We start from the raw sequence: 18,986 nt of genomic DNA, 5'->3' as shown, positions 1-18,986 counted from the left end.
TTCCATGTTTTTTTATAAACTTTTTGTTGTGAAACAAGTTTAAAAGTTTTATAGTTTGTTAATCACATCTTGTAAACCTCAAAGTAATTTCTAAAATGCTATTTACATTTTTAGCAATAATAATTAAATTAGAAGATTAAATTAACATTGTAAAAGAAATTATATTTATTATATGGTTATAACCGACGTTAGTCTCTTTTTGCATTGATGTGCGTAGGAGTGACCAACAAAGATCTTCTTGCTCTTTTTATGTATATCTTAGGTTGGTCCTAAAAAGGTTATTTAGAGTCTCATTTGTTTAATCTCCGATAAAGATATATTACAATGATAAATTTTTATTAAAAATATTTTATTGTAACAGTGAAAATCAATTAATTACAAGAAGGACAAAAGAGAGGAATGGGCTCTCTCTCTCTCTTTCTCTCACGCCAATCCTAGGAGAGAGACAGCATTTCATTCCCGGAATACTGCAAAAGCAACCTTCTGTCTCATCTCTCTCTCTTTTTTTGTTTACATCATAAAATCACTCATTTTTTTATTTGTCATAAGAGTTGGTGTTAACTCTAAAGTGAAAGGTGTTTTGTATTTTTAGTGTGTTCTGATACATCAACCGCATTTTCTTTGGCAACAGAAATTTATTAGTACAAATAATTAACTTTCATTTTAGTTGGTGAAATGCGGTTAGTACTTTTGTGAATTCGAATGTCATAATCTCAAGGCATCTTCATCCCCGCACAATTTTTCACTCTAAAATAAAGTTTAGAGTAAAAATATTTTAATAGTACTCTATTTTTCATTCTATAACAAAGTAAAACATAGGTTTATTCTATATATAGAGTAACTTTTTTTGTTCATCACTCTATTTTTCACTCTAAAATAAAATATCATTGGAATATATCACAATTCTATTATAAAGTTACTTTATTATAGAGTTACTCTATTTTAAAGTGAAAAATAAAACGAACCATTAAAAATGGTCATATGGCATCTCCAACCATAACACCAAACTTGATGTCTAAATTACACCAAATTTGGTGTATTGGTGTCATTGTTTTTGTCATCTCCAACCATGATACCAAATATTACACCAAAAATAATATTATATATTATTTGATGTTTTCAGTTTTAATAATTTTATTTTTATTTTTATTTATAATTGATAAATAATTATTATCACACTTAGATATTATATTTCTTAAAATTTGTAATTTTACGTTTATATAATTTATTTATATTTATATTTTTGCTTTAAAAATATTATACTTTTATGTATTTAAAGTATATAGATATTAAAAATTACAAACTATTATTTATGGAAAGTACATAACAGAATAATATATTTATTTTATGTTTTCAGTTTTTATTTCAAATATAATATGCATTTAATCTTATCAAGCCTATGTTATTAATTTTTATATTTTATAAAATACTAATTAATAATTTATAGTATTAAAAATAAAGTATAAAGTTCAATGATATTTTATTTTTAATAATATAAAATATTACCAATTAGTGATTTTTACTTGAAAATAAGAAAAAAATATTTTATTTGTAAAAATAATTAAAAATACAAATAATATAATATATTTATGTTTAGTTACAAATTCGAACCAATTAAAAAATAAAAATTGAGCTATATTATTAAATGTAAATAATAAAATATGTATATTAAATATTTGGTGTAATCACTCTACACCAAATTTGGTGAGATAATGTAATTTTTAGTGTTCTATTGGAGATGAACTTACACCAAATCAGGTGTTTTGGTGTTTCATTGGAGTAAAAAATATACAATTACTGGAGGGGGCTGGTGGAGATTACTCTCCCAGGAACGAGTCTCTAGGAGCTGAAAAAAATGTTGCAGCACGAAGAACAAGGATGTTGACAACACCTCTAGCTTTCCCTTTTTATAAAGGTTTTTCAAATTTATTTCTTCACGCAACATTCTCAACACTAATAATTTTCCCGAAGTAGCGTCATCCACGCAACCTTTGAGCTTTGCAAAACCAGATCCAGGTTCCCTTCGTGTTGATCTCTCAACTTTAGCTTGCCTGCAAACGTTTTCAAGAACAACAAAGCATCAACCAGTTTCTGTACACTAAATTCACCGGATCTGTTTCAAATGACCGAGAGCTCACTCGGAGTCGATGCATAACTCCTCCAGTTAAACATTGGTTTAATCCTACCCCTCTATAAGCTTTGGAGTATGACGGGTTTACATCTTACTATGGCTAGACGTCTCACCACCGAAAGAAAAAAGGAAAAGGCTTAGCCACATGAGCGAGTAGAGCCGCATATTAAGAGGATTCGATCTCCACCGCTGGATACATCAGCGTTGATTGAAGAAAATTCTCATACTATGATTGGGAGACAGACAAATCCGAGAGGACAACAGCTTTGTGCTCTCATTCCATCTCTACCTAGAAAACGGAACTCACAAGGAAGAGTGATAGGGTCAGACTTGAGTAACAACTATTTCTAGTTTAGATTTAAGAAGGAAAAAGATCTATAGCGAGTTCTAGAGAACATGTCTTACCATTTTAGGTACTGGATGGTAATACTGGAGAGATGAAAGCGTATCATAGCCGACATGTTCCCTTCCTCCATCCCTTTTTGGATCAAGATTAAAGGTCTACCGCTACAATTCTGGCATGAAAATATGATCTGCAGGATTGGAAAGGAACTATGAACACTAGAAAAGCATGAACTGACGAAAACATCTGCGAGACTAAGGGTCTCGGTCAACAGCCTAAAACTACTGGTTAAAGAAACTATAATAGAGTTTGATTCTGGTGAAGAGTGAAAAGTTACCTTGGTGTATAAACGCCTGGAGAACCATTGTTTAAACTTTTTGCTCCTCTCCCATAATCGTGAACATTGCCCTTCACGCGTTTCTTAACAAAGTCCGATGGTTTATCCACATGTGGAGAAAGAAACTGAGCAAGTGATTCAAGCGACAAAGGATAACAACTACCATCAGTCAAGGAAGTATTCACCTCTACGTGGACCTGACCACATGGAGAAAGTAAGGAGCAGTAAAAACTGTAAGCAGAGGGTTGATAGACATAGTAGATTCTTTGGGGAAAGATTAAGTACAATACACACATGTAATCCTCGACTGGTTTAGGAGCGACCCTTAACAATTTCTACACAGAGAAGAAGGGGTGCAGAGAAGAAGGGTCGGTGAGGAAAATGAGAAACAACCATAGTATATATCTCCCCCATATACGAAAAGTAGAAGACATCACCCTTATGAATCTTTACATAGGAGACATCTGTTCTCTCATAGAAATATGCGAGAATGGAGGATGAAGATAAACTATGGCACAAACCCATAGGTCAACTCGTCAAACCTCATCCCGCAGCAGAACCGATCTGTGTCAAATCTAGCACTAGCACAACATGAATCGACGGTAACTGAGAGGCATCACCAAACGAAGGAACAAATTCTGGAAGATATAAATAAAGCTACGCAGCAATACCTTAGCTGTGACGATCCCACATAAGCTGTAGCAAGGAGACTCAGAGTGCTTGCTAGTGAAACGCGAGGTCAAGTAGAGGAGTATGTGGAGTCTATGCTTGCAATTACCAATCCTACAGGACTGGTCACCCACCAAATAACTCAGCATAATCAGACCCCACAACATCAGACAAGGGATCAAGTTATGGAAGATCTAAATGATGTTACCCTACAATATTTGAGCTGTGCTGATCCTACTGAGGCAAAAGCTAGACAATGCAGAGTACTTGAAGGGGATGCCCAAGGTCAAATGGAGGAAGTCGCAGCAGGAATCCTAGCAGCAAACACATTTGCCCCACTGGCCCCAGACACATCTTTAGGTGTTGAAACGGTTGACCAAAGGATCACGAGCCTCTCCTCTCAAATGGTTTCAAGCCCTCAGGAGAGCCTCCAGCAAACCAGAACGAGGACAAGATGGAACAACGAGAGGTGTCTGATAGTGATGTTCCACCACGAAGAAGAAGATGACTTCTTAGCTCTCGAACAATAAATGTAAGCCCAAATCTGTTGTTAGGTGCAAGCTCAAGGAAGAGGAATATCTCTAATAAGAAATTTTCACCTGCTAGAAAGAACTCCACGGAGTAGGCAACTTCATAAAACCAAGCTGCCATCGCAGGACCCTCTCAGAAAAGGAGAAACCCGCTTATCCAACTGATTCCTGCAACCACGAGGATGAAAGAAGATTTTCGGGTTGCTCCACCCCAGGCTCATTAGTCATAGCAAGTTGAAATTGTTGCGGGTTGGAGAATCCCACAACAGTCCAGCGGCTGAAGGAGATCAATAGAAGGAACAAACTTGATATTATCTTCTTAATGGAAACAAAGAATCCAGATGAGAAAACGCTAAAAGACCTACAATTGATAAATCTAGATAACTATCATACGATGCCACCTAAAACACCAAGAGGAGACGGTCTTTTCTTATTCTGGAAGAAGCAAATAGATCTCATTGTGGTCTCATCAAATAAGAGCTATATAGATAGACACATATCAAACAAAAGAATTTCATTTCACACCACCTTTGTCTATGGAAAGCCTGAACAACCAAGAAGTAATGAGATGGTGCCCATATAGTTCAGGAAGCGCTAGTCCTCTGTATCACCAACAAACATAATGAGATGTTGATATAAAATCCGACCAGTAAGGAGATAAAGTAAACAACCTTCGCCATTCATCCGGACAAAGCTCCTGGTCCAGAAGATTTTTCAGCTGCTTTCTTCTCGTCGAATTGGGATGTGACCGGCCCGGCCATCATCCAAGAGATTCATCAGTTATTCTACGGGATCCCTGTTAGTTTTCGTAAATCATACTTATGTTAGAATGATTCCCATGAACTTGGACGCAAAAAGAGTAGAGGACCACCGCCCGACAGCCTTATGCAACATATATTATAAGATCATTTCAAAGTTGTTCTCACTACGACTGAAAAAGGTTCTCAACTATCTTATCTCAGAAAATCAGTCAGCATTCATTCTGGGGAGATCTATCGGACAACGTCTTGATTACACATTAAGTTCTGCAGTACTTAAAGACATCTAAAGCTACAAAATATTGTTATATGGCTGTGAAGACAGACATGTCTAAGGCCTATAATAGGATCGAGTGGAGCTTCGTGGAAGAAATACTCGAGAGGTTTGCTTTTCACAGCAAATGGATTCGATGGACTATGGAATGTTTAACTACAGTCTCCTACTCCTATTTGATCAATGATCATGTCTATGGGCTTGTACATCCTAGCAGAGAAATCAGACAGGGTGACCCCTTGTCCCCACATCTATTTATATTGAAGTTCTATCCGGCTTATGCAAGAACGCAGCAAAGGAGTGTACCTTACAGAGAATTAGAGTTGCATGAAGATATCCAAGAGTAAACCACTTCTTGTTCACCGACGACACGATGTTCTTCTGCTCTGCATCATCAGAATCCAGCTGGGTGTTGTTGAAAATCCTCACACAATATGAAGCTGCCTCTGGTCAACAGATAAGCAAGAGGAAATCAGCTATCACTTTTTCGAAAAGAACTCCCCCGACGATGAAAGAAGAAATTAAATTAATTCTTGGAATTACTAAGGAAGGAGGAGAAGGAAAATACCTTTGGAGCCCCTGAGCACTTTGGTCGTCGAAAGTGTGATCTGGTTACATCCATTGTAGACATAATCCACCAACGAGCTGTTAGCTGGTCCACCAGAAGCCTATCCAAATCTGGTAAGATGACGATGCTAAAGGCAGTGCTCTCTGCTATCCCAACCTACACAATGTCATATTTTGAATTCCCGATTAGTATATATAAAAGAATACAATCTGCCCTCATAAGAATCTGGTGGGATGGTCCAAACATCAAAAGGAAGATGAGTTGGGTGGCATGGGACAGACTAACCAAGTCAAAAGCTGAGGGAGGGCTTGGTTTCAGAGATATACAACTTTTTAATCAATCTTTGTTGGCAAAAATTGCTTGGAAAATTATTACGGTACCAGATTGTTTCCTAGCTAGAATTCTAAAAGGTAAATACTGCCACAAATAGAGCTTTCTAGAAGTGGAACTATCCTCGGTGTGCTCCCACGGATGGAGGGGGTTACTACATGGAAGAAACCTCCTAAAGGAAACTTAGGCAAGGGTATTGGGAATGGTCTGTCTACGTGAGTGTGGAAGGACTCATGGATCTCTCTAGATGCACATAAAAAACCGTATGGACCTCTATAGAAAGAAGCTTTAGACCTACGTATGTCTGATCTGCTTACTGATGATCTTAAGTGGAACAAGCAGAGAATAGAAAAAATTCTACCTGAGTTTGCTGACCAAATTCAGTCTGAAACCAAGCTTAAGAGGAGCAGAAGACAATTATGTATGGCAGCCTCTTCCTTCGGGGACCTATTCAACTCGATCGGGTTATAACTCGATGGCAACCAACAACCAAGAACGTAATGGAAACATACCTGATGGGGAGTTCGATTGTATCAAGAACGTCTGGAAAATCTCATGCTCTCTCAAGATGAAAGTCTTTATCTGGTCGATCATCTAAAATGCGTTGCCTTTGGGGGGAGAACCTACTGAGAAGAGGAATCCACACAGAAGTTAATTGTCCAAGATGTAACGAGACTGAATCACCTATGCATACTTTCTTTTTTTTTTTGTATGTTTGCAAAGAAGGTCTGGGAGTGCATCCCTCTAAAAGAAACAATTCACATAGTTGTCATAGATACTTTTAAAGCAGTGACGAATCAACTTCGCACAGCGACCTCTCTACCATCAACTGGAGTCCCAAATACTATTCTCCCGTGGGTATGTTGGTTGATTTGGAAGGACCGTAATCTCCTGATCTTTGAGGGTAAAAGCGCACACCATGTAGATCTCGCATCAGAGGGTTTAGCGTTAGCAAGAGAATGGAGTGAAGCCAAGGTTTGTACACCTCAAGGACAGATACATCACACAATCTCACAGTTGAACATGGTTATGAGAGTACCTCAACCAGGTCTCCAGATCTTTGTTTGCAAGACATATGCTGCATGGGATGCGTCTCGCTACAAAGTACGTCTCGCTTGGGTTCTAAGCGGAATCTTCGATCCGACATGGCGATATGGAGCATCAATCCAGACCTTTGTAAACTATCCACTGATCGTCGAGGCTCTAGCAATAAGGGAGAGACTTTTTATGGCTGCAAATCAAGGGATCTCGAATCTCTGGATGTGCTCCGACAATCTAACACTCATCAGAGCTATTAACAACAAAACATATAGGAAGGATTTGCTGGGAATCATCAAGGATATTCACGATCTATCTTCTGTATTTGTTTCTATCGCGTTTTTTCATATCGCTAGAGAGGAAAACGAAAAGGCAGATGCTTTAGCAAAAACCGTTCTCAGAAACTCTATTCTGTAGTGGACTCTTTTTGGGCTGAACCGCGTTTGGACATTTTTTTAATCAAGTATTTCAGTGACAAAAAAAAAAGTGTTTCATTAGAGTTGGCCTTAGCAAGAGAAACTTTGAATAATAAAGGTTTTTCTTGTAAATGCACCTTTCATGTTTTTTTAGCATAATATGAAAATATGATTAGCTCAATTAGTTTCATCTAAAAGCTAATTTTCATTACTATCAAAAAGTTAATTGTAATTTTTTATATTTTTAATTATTAAACTGTTCGATCAGCTGTACGCATCTTAGCAATTCTACATCAACTAGTTAATCGAATTATCAATGAAATACATTGAATATAAATCTTAATCACATTAATAAATTTAATATAGTAATATACTGAGGTTGGACTGGGTAGTCAACTAATTACATAAAACGTGTTTAAATCACAAAGATACTGTCTTTTGTAAATGAGGTATATATATTTTGAGCTTTTAATATAAAAATTACGTACAACATTATATATATTTTACCTTAAAAATCCCAACAACCCACTTTAATTCTTCTTTTTCCCACTAACTAAAAGAACCATAAAAAGAAGTAAACACAAGTATTCCTCCCAAATTGCATTAGACAAATGTTGTGTTAATTACATGCATGTTTTGAACTTTGCATATTGGTATTCACGAACTATTTATACTACAATTATTATGAATATTTTGAAGTTTTCAAAAAATACTATCTCAAGGGGCTATAAGGGGACCAATATTAAATCCAAATTGTTGCCCGCATATCGCTCGAGGATTGGTCTATTTCAAGCAATATCTTGCTTGCCCACATTAGATATGTTTGCATGTGAAAATCTATCATCAAACATTCTTAAAAGAATGTTTAGGCACTCATAGACATCAAGGTTAATAATTTTCACGAGTAAACTATTTAAATAATTCTATACGGTTTTAGACAGTTTTAGACGACTTTAAACGGTCATACAAAACTGTTAACCAATTTTCAGTGTAGGTCTTTAAATTTCTAACTATATATATAATTACATTTATTATTTTTAGTTGCATAGCATATGGTTATAATTTTTATATATTGTTTAATTTTTTTTTTTTGCAACTGGTTTTGTTTAATATTAACTGAATGAATGTTTTCTCTAATTCTTATTGTGGTTTAGCATTCTTGATTTTCCAGATGTATGTTCTTTGTTTTTTTTTCGCATATATATATTTTGTCTTTAGGTTTGACATTTCTAAAGTTTCTTTTGATTTTTTTTGTGTAGCTTTAGTTATAAAATATTATATTTTATTACTGTGAACAACAGTAACATGGGCTATAATATAAAATATATTTAGTACATATTTAGTTTAGAGAATTTTTTTTTAGATTGTCATTTTTAGTTTATTTTCACAAAAATAGACTTTGAAGTAAGAAAATGACAAAAATAAATTTTATTGAAGAGTAAATATACATTTATGCCTTTGAGGTTAACTAATCTAAGATTTAGGGTTTAGAGTTAAGGGTTGGGTTTTGGGGATGAATTCAAATATTTAAAAATTAAAAATTAAAATTAAAATTAAAATTTTCAAAATAAAAACGTGATATTTTGGTCATTTTATTTTTTTAAACTATTTTTGTGACAAAAAACTTAAAAATGATTACTCTTTAATTTTTTGCTATCTAGATTTTGACTAAGCTTTCTAAACACTAAACCGCTGCGCCTAACCCTTTTTCAACACCGATTATAACTTGGAAAAGTATGTTCTCATTACAACTCGATTGAAGTTTTGTAATGAACAAATACCTGTAGTCGGCTTAATTCCACTGGTAAAACTAGAAATCGTTTTCCAAAGCCATTAATCTAGTATAACAACAAAACTATTTAGTTAGCTATTCCAGGCTTGTCACTGGTAAGTTTTAATGCAATGTGATTACTATATAAGCTAACCAATTAGTGATCGGTCTTAACTTGAATGATTATCGTAAAAATGATTAGTAAGTGATGTTTTAGTATTTGGTTCGATCACGGTGTTAATAGACTCCTAAAATCAAAATAATGTGTTTCTCTCTCGACTATTGTGAAAGCACACTATCTTCCACTAGCTAGTCTTGCTTTATTTCATAATATACATGTCTCAACTATATAACGGATCTTATTGAATCTCTTTTTGGTCAAAATTCGAAAAGAAACCTCATGGCAAAAAGGACTTTATTTTATTCTCTACCTCAATATATATATACACATCTTTGTTACTTCGTATATGAGTATTAATTAGTAATTTAGTTTAAACCACGTGGTAAAAGAAATTTGTTCTTAACCCCACCATGCATATCTTGTTTGGCCGATAAAAGAATTCACAAAAATAACCAACGAGGATAACAAGAGTGATTATTTATGTTTAATTTAGGTTACGTCTCAAACTCTTCATTACAAACTAGCTAGGGCTTTGCTTGACCAAGTCCTCCGTTCGATTCCTACCAAAAGCAGAGAGGAAACTATAGGTCAAATGTCCAACTTGTTCCTCGATTACTAGGAAGAAGATAACCAGGATTTGCTGCATCTTCCATCTTTGAATGGATCTTCTCTAGCATTTTATATTGTTAGCTGTACGACATCTATAAATAAGTATATACGTAACCTAAAATCACAGCAATCATCCAACGAGTAGAAAACACACCAAAGTATACTTAAAAGCCTCGGTCAATAGCAACACTATAACATACTTTAGTTTGCCACCGACCGATCTCATGTCTAACACAAAATCCCAAAAACTCACTCTTAATCGTGTAGCATTAAGAATATTGAACACTCGTCTTTCGTTTTCTAAGCACAATTACAAAGAAGACCTTAGTTAAAAGCTTTTCAATAGTCGCCGTACCACCACTATCTTCACACTTGTTTTATAAATGAGCCCCCTAGAATTTCTTTGATCTAATATTCACTTAGATTTGTTTTCCCTATATACGCTTAGACCTTTTACCATTATCCAATGTATAATGCTATCTTTCTCTAAACTAGAGTATCTCTATGAGAGAGATTAGAGATGAAATTTATTCCAATATATTCTCCTATAGCAGCAATATTCTAAATATACAGTAAAAATAAAAATTGTTATTTCCTCTTTTAAATATAGAGAAAATACCAATTTCTATTTTTTTAAGAAATAGCAATATATTAAAAGAAATTGCCATTATATACTATTATAAAGCAAAAATAATAATGAGTTGGAGTTGCTCTTACCTCTAATTTTTGGCTTATATGAGCCGTAATTTAAAAGACACGTAGTCAGATGTGAAAATTATAATGTGCATTCAATGAAAATTGTTGTATAGTTTGAGATTTTGACAGGTGTGGTAAAAAAATTAGATAGCAGTGATATCTGGTTCTTTTAGAAATTTGGGGATATACATGAGTTTTGACGGCACGATTCTGAAAAGAAAACACAGCAAAATAAAAAGCTTATCATGCACGGGAAAAAAAAGTAATTTATCACAAGTTCGAAACAAATGCAGATAATCAAGACATGTTTTGTTATATGATACTCGCACTCATTTTCTACAATTCGAAGTCAAAAGTGTCGTCTAGAGTTAAAACTATTTCATGCCAACGAATGACTGGTTAAGGGTTGCTTTATGCTAAAAAAAATAAATATGTAGGTTATTCCCGTCATGATTAATATCAACGAAAAAATTAAGAAAAAGGCAAAGATAAAGCTTAAGAATTTGGGTGTACATGATATAGCTAATGAATATTGGAGCACTACTTTCTCTTTGTTTAGTGTAATGATCATAGCTTCTAACATCGTGTAATCAATGAAGCGAAGAAGGGTATACTTAAGGTGGTGAGAGTCCAAATCATTGGGGAATAATATTCTCATAGGACCCATGAAGCGAAACAAACCCCCAAATATAAACATAAATTAATTGAGGCTACTCCATTTGCAAGGAAAGTATATACTTTTAGAGAAAGATTGATGAAGGAATAATGCAAATGAAGTTTTCTTTAATACTGATATGGAGCTAAAGTGGCAAGGTTTTAGAGTTCTAATGATGTGGTTTGCATTTTGCCTTACATATATCCAACAATAGTTGGAATATAAAGATGACCATATCATTGCAAATGCATCTTAACGTACTGTGTGTTTATAATATTAGCTATACTAGAAACTTCATCAAAAAACTGCAATGTATACTAACTCTAGCTAAGATCAATCACTCTATATACACTCGTTAGAATAAGAAACAATGGGTTGTCATAATCGATTTCTATTTACTGTGATTTTGACTATTGTTGTTAATATTTGGTATTTGGACGGAGTTAATTTTGATATTTTCATGATACCACAAATAAGATACATATTTCTTCAAAACACGGTGTTTCAAGGAAAAACCAACATTTAACCAAATTTGAAAATTAAGATTGAAACATCGAACACTGCAACGATATTTTAGATAACAGACGATTAAAATTATAATCAGGAAAAAAGAGTTTGAAAGTATGGAACACATTTAAGTTAGCTAGCATAATGATTAGACCGATAATACCAAATTAAAACACGGATTATTTATTGTTTTTAGTTGGATTGGGCGAAGAAATTGACAACAAGAAAGAGATTTTCTTCTTTTCATTTTTTTCTTATTTGAAATTGGTGAAAATGAAAGCACATAGGTTTACATTCCATTTATACGGTTCTAGTAAGAAATTGTATCGCATGACCGAATAAAATGCGCACCTTTCATGCAATATTATTACTCTTTTTTTAATACTGGTTAATTATGCTATTATAAACTATGAGAAATATTACATACTTATTTCTGTATATATTCAAACCCAAAATAAAATAAAATATATATATATATATATATATATATATATACTTTACAAAAAAATCTAGAACGTGAATGTACTGTATATGTTTTGGAAACTAGAAAATAAAATGTAACTTGTCTTTTTTGGGTAAAGTAACTTGTGTTTTTCGTCAAAGAATTGTAATTTGTCTTAAGTACTCAGTTAGCTAGATAATGATAAGCTTCCCTCTCCTCGGAATGTAAATGAATGATGAATCGTGAGGATTTCCTACTTAATGGTTGCAGGCAAGACAATCCATCTTCAAGATTAAAATAAAATGAGAAACCATCGTTAATACTCACAAATTCGTTTATGCGAGACAAGAATGTAAAACTAAATCAGCATGGAAAGATGTATCTTTACACTACGTGAAATAATCTGCTTTTCTAAAAAAATATGTTGACAATGTTACTCCTTTGAAACTACAGTATACTGCCATGGCTCATATTAATTCTTCCAATTTGGAATAGAATGCATAAATCACTGTCTCGCAAGCAGTAAGGGTGCTTAAAGTCGCTGGTTTAGTAGCCGGAACATCGTGAAAAAATACTATACGTATAAATTTGGAGATTAATATGTCTTGTTCAAAATAATAAAGTTATTCAGAAAGAGATTAGGTATATGAGATTGCATAAATATGAAATGAGACGAAAAAAACGCCTGTTAATTTTATATGAAAAGGGCATTTTGGTGTTGATCGGATCTAAAGCCTAAAGGAGAGAGGAGTTATCATTAAAGTATTAAAGGAGAAGGGGAAAAAAGTAAAGAAAAAAGGTTAAATCGAAGGGATAAACAAAAGGCAAAAATAAAGTGTGTGAATTATTTTCTTTGCCTTTTTCTTTCAAATGTTAATGCTTTTCTTCTTTTGCATGGAAAGAAATTATTCATCATTACTCTCTCTTTCTTCTCTAATCCCGATGAAGCATGAATCTTTGATCGATTAACCTTTTCTTTGAATTGAGTCTACAACTGAACCCACCGGATCGAAAAGAAGGTTTGGATGAGAAACTCCAAAGCATAGAAAATATTTAAATGGAGCATTTTTTTTTTTTTGTCAACAAATGGAGCATTTAAAAGTAAAACTATACGAGCAAGAAAGAACATATTCTTCATGACCTTTTAAGTTTGATAAATAAACGATTTTCCAGTGTTAATGTACAAACAATATCATGTTAATATGAAATTCTTTGGATAAAATCAAAATAACATGTTCTTCATGCCCTTTTAAGTTTGATAAACAAACGGTATTTGCCAACCCCATAACGAATGATATTCTACTTTCCTCTATTAACCAAAAACTATTACTTGCCTATAAGGCAAAAGAGGAGTTCTGGCGACAGCATAGTAGACAGATGTGGCTAGCGGTTGGAGACAAGAATACGAGCTACTTCTATGCATCTACAAAGAGTAGACGAGCAAAGAATCGAGTGTCAGTAATTGAGAACTCAGAGGGTAATCCAGTATACGAGAAAGGGAAGATAGTTAAGGTTATCTCAGATTATTTTCTTAACATCTTTACCTCTACGTCTCCACAGAGCTTAGATGTGGTGGAAAAGACACTTGCTCTGCATATCCAGTGAGCTTAATGATAGACTTACGGCCACTCCGAGCGACGAAGAAGTGAAAGACGCAATGTTTTCAATACATTCCGACAAAGCCCCAAGCCCTGATGGCTTTTCGGCGAGCTTCTTCCAGACCAACTGGGACACTTTAGGCCCTGCAATATCCAGAGAAATCAGGTCTTTCTTCTCTACGGAAACTCTGCCTAATACGATAAAAAGATCCATGTCAGACTCATTCCGAAGATAGGGAGTCCTATGAAGGTTTTAGATTATAGGCCGATTGCCCTATGTAATGTTTACTACAAAACGATCTCAAGACTCCTATCTCTAAGGCTTAAACCAATGCTATAGGAGATCATTTCGGAATTTCAATCAGCTTTTGTTCCTCAGAGGGCAATTTCGGACAACATACTTATTACATACGAAGTTCTACATTACCTCAAAAACTCAGAGGCGGAGAAACACTGCTTCATGGCTGTCAAGCGGTCATAAGCCTTAGTCCTTCATTCGGCGAGTTTTTGAGAGACTGAGCTTTGATGATCGCTGGACCAACTGGGTGATTGAGTGTATCTCGACAGTCTCCTATTCCTTTATGTAGGACAACGAGGTGGTGGGGAGTGTGATTCCGGAAAGGGGTATCAGACAAGGGGACCCCCTCTAGCCCAAGACTAAATCACCTACTCTTCGCTGATGATACTATGTTCTTTACCAAGACTAATGATCAATGTTGCTCTATACTCTTACAAATCCTAAGTTAGTATGAACTAGCTTCGGGACAAAAGATAAATACAGAGAAATCCTCTATATCTTTCTCAGCTAGAACTCTTCCTATGGTGCGAGCTAGAGTCAAACTACAGTTAGGTATTGAGAAAAAGGGGGGGGGGGGTTGGGAAGTACATGGGCATGCCTGAGCATTTCATTAGGAAGAAGAAAGATCTTTTTGCTTCTATAGTGGATCGCATTAGACAAAAGGCTCTGAGTTGGTCGTCTAAATATCTCTTTACTGCTGGGAAAATAACTATGCTACAATCCGTTCTCTCCCCTATCACTCATGTGCTATGTCCTGCTTCCAACTGCCAGTGGGCCTCTGCAATCAAATTCAATTAGTTTGACTAGATGTTGGTGGGATAATAGTAATGGAGACAGAAAGATCTGCTGGGTAGCATGGGATAAATTAACTACCCCAAAGAACTTGGGAGGCTTAGGATTTAGAGATGTCCTGGCTAAGATTGCTTGGAGAATCCTAACAAAACCTCACTGCCTTCTCGCTCGCATACTACTAGGAAAACATTGCCACAGCCAATCATTTCTAATGATAACATCTACTACTGACTCTTCACACGGGTGGAAGGATATCATATGGGGAAGAGACTTATTGCTTAACCATCTGAGTAAATTTATTGGTGATGGAAATTCTACTAGTGTTTGGAGAGATACTTGGATCAGTCCAAGAGACAATCTGCGCCCTTTTGGACCCTCTACACTACAAGATCAGGATATACTGGTAGCAGATTTACTATCACCGGAAACTAAAGAGTGGAACCTGACAAAACTCAACATGTTGTTCCCTGATCTAACACACATTATCCGACAAATTATACCAAGCAAGTTAGGGGCAGGAGATGCTTACATATGGCCTCTGCAAAAGTCGGGAATCTACTCCACAAAGGCAGATTATGCCTCGCAGGTCTTGGCTGCTGCTAGTTTTTCACCAGTCACAAATGTAGCCACGTCAATTGAGTGGAAGAAACTTGTCTGGACCCCTCGATCACCAAAGTTAAAGTTTTTCCTCTGGATAATTCTTCACATCGCTCTACCAACAGGAGAGAACCTCCAACGTAGAGGTATGAGGGCAAACACGGTTTGTTGTCGTTGTGGAGCAGTGGAAACAACAACACATCTATTCTTCCATTGACAAACCTCCGAAGAGGTATGGGAGAGTATCCCGTGGAGCTCTAGCTTTGACTCCTCCCTCGCTACGTCTTTGGCTGATGAACTCTCCCTCTCACTTCGAAGGATCAATCTCCCTCCTATCAGAATCACGATCAATATCTTGCCCTGGGTGTGTTGGGCTATCTGGGTAAGCCGAAATCGTCTTCTAATTGAGAATAGGGTCTCGACACCTTCTGACATCATCTGCAAGGCACTACAGGTGGCACAAGAATGGGAGCTGGCTCAACCAATTGCTACCAATCAACAGGCTCCTTTTGCGACAAGGCCCCCAACTACAGATCCATCCATCAACTTAGCCTCCGATCTGGTCCTCTGCAACACAGAAGGGGCTTGGAAAGCCGATTCCTTACAGGCAGGGATGTGATGGGTTTTCTTTGACGCTTCTTCAAACGAAATCAATAAAGGAAGGGGCTCTCGAGCCTTCGTCACATCGGCGTGCATGGTGGAGGGGATCGCGATTCGTGATGCCCTCTTCCACGCCTCTTCCATGGGTTTCACCTCAATCTGGCTTCGATCAGATGCTCAAGCGCTAATCAAAGCGATCTTAATGAAACGGGACCGACATAACTCTATGGCATCTTGTCGGACATCGATTCACTTTCTTCATCTTTCGCCCTTTACCGTTTTGGTTTCCTTCCTAGGTCCCAAAACGAGCTTGCTGACTCTATTGCAAAAACCCACTTTGTATTGGGCTGAGCCCTTGTGTAAGACTCTTCTAAATTAATGAATTTTAGTTGCGCAAAAAAAAAAAAAAACGATATTCTTAGTTTCAAAAAAACAAACAAACGATATTTCAATGTTAATCAGTGAAAAGTATACAAAACTATCATGTTAATATGAAATTTTTATAGGATAAAATCAAAATAAATTTAAAATGGTACAATCATAATGCGAACAATGAATTTGACACCCAAGACAAGCTGACTCAACTGGAAAGGATCCAAAGCATTTGTGCCAGAAGTACCTAGTTCGAGTATATTTGATGACACGGGGAAGAGATTAAACAAATGGATTTTGTCCTTGGATTCAGGAAGATTAGTTGGGTCTAAAGTCCAGACAACTTGGTATACAAAAATAAAACCTATGAATTTGACTAAAATGTTTTTTTTTTAGATTTAAGTTTTGATGCAGAACTATGTAGTTCTTACAAACATCAATCGGCATATAACCATGCACACCAACAAACTACAAGAATATAGTGTTGATCGATCAATACATTTTTAATAATTCTTCCAAACATCAATCGACATAAGCATGCACACCAAACAAATTACAAGAATATAATTAAAAATTCCTGAGCTTTGTCAGAATTCATGCAGTGGCTTTTACAGTTGATTTGATGTGCGAAAGCTTACCTAGAGACAGTTGAATTAAACATGCTCGTGTATAGATAGATACATGACGCTTCTAATCTCAGACAGTGATAGATTCGAGGGATGGAGAAATCACCGTTTGTTTGTGTCTTTGCTCTTAGATTCTTGTTTGTCTAAATGAATGAAATTGTATAGATAATTTTAACCAAACTAAGACAAAAGTGTATTAGTGTAGCTGAAATCTACTCAAAGTCTCAACTTCAGTTAAGATAATGAATACTGGTGTTTAATTAGTATTTAAACAAAAGTGTTTAAGAAATTGATCTGCTCATTAATTAATTGCGTACATAAATTGTTTTTATGGCATACTACTGTACATAAAACATTGACATATTATTCCTTTTAAACTAAACTGCAGGGTGTAATTTAATTTGATTGAAAAAAATTATTTGATTGAGATTATTTTCACTAATATTCATGATGCTTCCAATTTATTCAAATATCTTAGAAGCTCTGATTCATATGTTCAGGTAACTTTATCCATCCCAAAAATAATCGTATGAGTATTCAGATGCTAGCTAAAGTGTGTAAATGATTGACGTGACTCAGAAAAGCATGCCCTACGTAAATAGTGAATGTATAGATAGAAACATTCCAAAGACCACATACAATATATATATACAAGCAGGCATTATGTACGGGTTTTTTGTTCAAAAAATATATGTACGTTTTTATTTGAAAGTTGTATTTATATGTTTGTTGGTGAATAGACAAGATATATCCGACATGATCAAATAAATAAAGCATACGAAAAACAAAATAAAAGTATTCAAAAAATGAAATTTCGAGCACAACAGAGTTGATCTATTTCTTCTATGTTCCCCGCGTAATTAAATGTTTAAAAGTATTATTTTCAGTTTGATGCTTAAATTATTTGTACGAACATGTATTTTCTCTGTAGTGACACTAATCTCCATCAAAAGAAAACACTAGATATATTTTACTCAGAAAAAAAAGAAGAAAACACTAGATATATATCTTCAAAATTAATACTGTACCTGTTTTGATCACTTCGACCTTTTTAGCTCAACCTATTTTATTTCTTGGAACCTAATAATTTTGCTAATCCTGAACAAAGAAAAACGTTTTGTCCCAAACGCGAGGGTTTCTGATACTTTTGAGGTATTTTTTCAGTTAAAGACTGATACATAAATATCTTTAAAACAACAATTTGAGGTAAACAAATTGAAGTGTAAAGACAAGATAACGGCTAAATAGGCATGAATCTAATTTGGTTACTAGGTTCTGGTAGAAAAAAACATCTGGCTGTAACTTTGAGGCAAGAAAAAAAAAAGACTTTACATGCCATTTTATTAAGTGTAAAAAGTGACCATTGTATTGTGTACATTCCACTGTTGCGGTCAAAAAAGTTTCTACTCATCATCTTTTGCTTCATTGGTTTTATAAAGGAATAAAAATAACGTTTATCCTTTTATTTCTTTATAAATAATTGTATTTTGCATCGTATGAAGAAAAGTCTTGATACGTATCTTCGCTTTTGGTTTCTTTTGAAGTGTAGAAGCCAACGAGCACAATCGTAGACTATAGGCACTAGCACTAATTAACATATGTAGTCTTAATATGTCTGTGAGCTCAAATTCACACGAGAAGGAGATTGTATGATTGTCTCAAAATTAAGAAAAGATTGTATGAGTTTATTGGATTATTAAAGCGTAAATTGCATATATGTGTTTCTCTTAAGCATGTTTTTATATTTTTTCTTCTCAGAGCAAATCAAAATAGTTATGAAAACTTCAAACGCACATTAGTTAATGATTATGTATATTTTGGCTATTAAAAAGCAAAATCTATTTTTAGTAGCAGTAAAATTATAAGTATTTTTTGTTATCCACGAATTCAGATTTTTTTATGTGTACA

At 34.9% G+C, this 18,986-nt stretch overlaps 1 protein-coding gene across 1 annotated transcript in view; it reads left to right on the top strand.

The window, feature by feature from the left end:
* The first annotated feature begins 1,501 nt into the window (after nucleotides 1-1,501).
* LOC103845149 overlaps nucleotides 1,502-18,986 on the top strand; it is a 34,193-nt gene continuing 16,708 nt past the window's right edge. The window contains exon 1 of the mRNA XM_033282593.1: nucleotides 1,502-18,986. This exon is cut by the window's right edge and continues 16,708 nt beyond it. The gene's annotated coding sequence lies outside the window, so the exon portion shown is untranslated.

Source organism: Brassica rapa, chromosome A10 (assembly GCF_000309985.2).
Source record: "Brassica rapa cultivar Chiifu-401-42 chromosome A10, CAAS_Brap_v3.01, whole genome shotgun sequence".
NCBI lineage: Eukaryota > Viridiplantae > Streptophyta > Magnoliopsida > Brassicales > Brassicaceae > Brassica > Brassica rapa.
Note: the sequence above shows the minus strand (reverse complement) of the source record. Positions and strands in the feature narration are given on the sequence as shown.